The following is a 1,449-nucleotide window of genomic DNA, read 5'->3' as shown; positions in this document are numbered from 1 at the left end:
CCCCTATCCCCCCACCCCACCTCCTCTTCTCTCCTCCTTCCTGTCCTCTATCTATTCCCTCTGTCCTCTTCTTCCTCCCTGTATACAGTCTGGATTTGTAGGTCCAGCTGCTCTTATTACTGCGCTTACATTCAGCCAAGCAGTGCCAAGCATGTTAATGCATACTGTTCATTTGCATAGAGCACATACACTACGGCCCTTGAGCAATTTCTCTCCCTTCTCCTCCTGCACCAATTCAGAAGATAATAGACTACAAAGGTGAAATAATGGGCGAATGAGGTTTTGTGTTAGTACTCCGTATGTTCTACCAGGCTCAACTTTCATAAACTCCTTTCATTTATTCTACCACAAAGGCATCGACTGAGCTCAGGTTCATTATAGTGTAATCAAAGGCATGACTGGGATGAATGTTACGTAATGTTGGTGAATTAAAATGTGTCAGGAATTACTGCCGTCTCTTATCTGAGTCTGGGGGGCGGAGGGGTTGCAGAGATGTTCTGATTTCAGGGTAATAAAGGCCTGGCTAATCCAGGGGTTGTCTGGCAGTGTTTGTTGTTCTGACATGATAACGCAATTGTTAAATGTCATTGGGTGACTATGTTCCCTCACACGATGACAGAGATATTTTCTTTTTTGTATGTTGCATCGTGATTACTGTTTCTTTCTGTGTCAGTCAGTCAGTCAGTCCTGTTTTCCCTCCAGCTCGTCCAAAATCCAGAAATACAAAACTGAATCATCTTTTATTTGCTGATAAATCCCTGCATACATTGGCACCAGTTTATTGTTTAAACCTCCTCAGTCCCCTATTCCCAAAACCCTTTAGATCCTCTGAAAAATTATTTCTCTCAATTCTACACACCCAGTTAAATCCAAAGCGGAGAGATTTTCCCATTGTTGCTTGCAGACTGTTAAACACTTAACCTCTTGTTCTGTTTTAAGATCACTTTTTTCTTATCTTTTTATTCTATAAAATGTATTTGTCTGCAAGCTTCTGAACAAGTAAAAACAAACACTGCAAAATACAATAAATACGAACCGTGCCTTGAGTTTATACTGTAGTTGTTGTGACTACATGGCTGCTTTTATTCTGCGTTCCTGCAAACACTGAAACATCTAGAACTACTTCATGTATATCCATGAAACAGTTCATGGTCCCCAGAGGATGAAGCTTATTGACCTTGGCATGACATTTCTGATTCTTAATAAAATATCTCAACAACTATTGGACTGATCCCCATCAAATTTGGCACAGTTCCCCTCAGGATGAATTGTAACTTTGGTGATTCTTTAACAAGTACCACCATCATCATCATCATCATCATCATCATCATCATCATTATCTGTTGAATACTTTGCTGTATGACCTAATTCCTGCAACACTGATAACATTCCAACCCAGCTCTGCTGAACCTTGTGTTTAGTGCCAATTACCCGATGTTAGCATGCTAA

This window comes from Seriola lalandi, unplaced genomic scaffold, assembly GCF_002814215.2.
Source record: "Seriola lalandi dorsalis isolate HSWRI2012SDOR001 ecotype SW California unplaced genomic scaffold, Sedor1 jcf7180002054861, whole genome shotgun sequence".
NCBI lineage: Eukaryota > Metazoa > Chordata > Actinopteri > Carangiformes > Carangidae > Seriola > Seriola lalandi.
The sequence above is the reverse complement of the archived record's forward strand: the minus strand, read 5'-3'. Positions refer to the sequence as shown.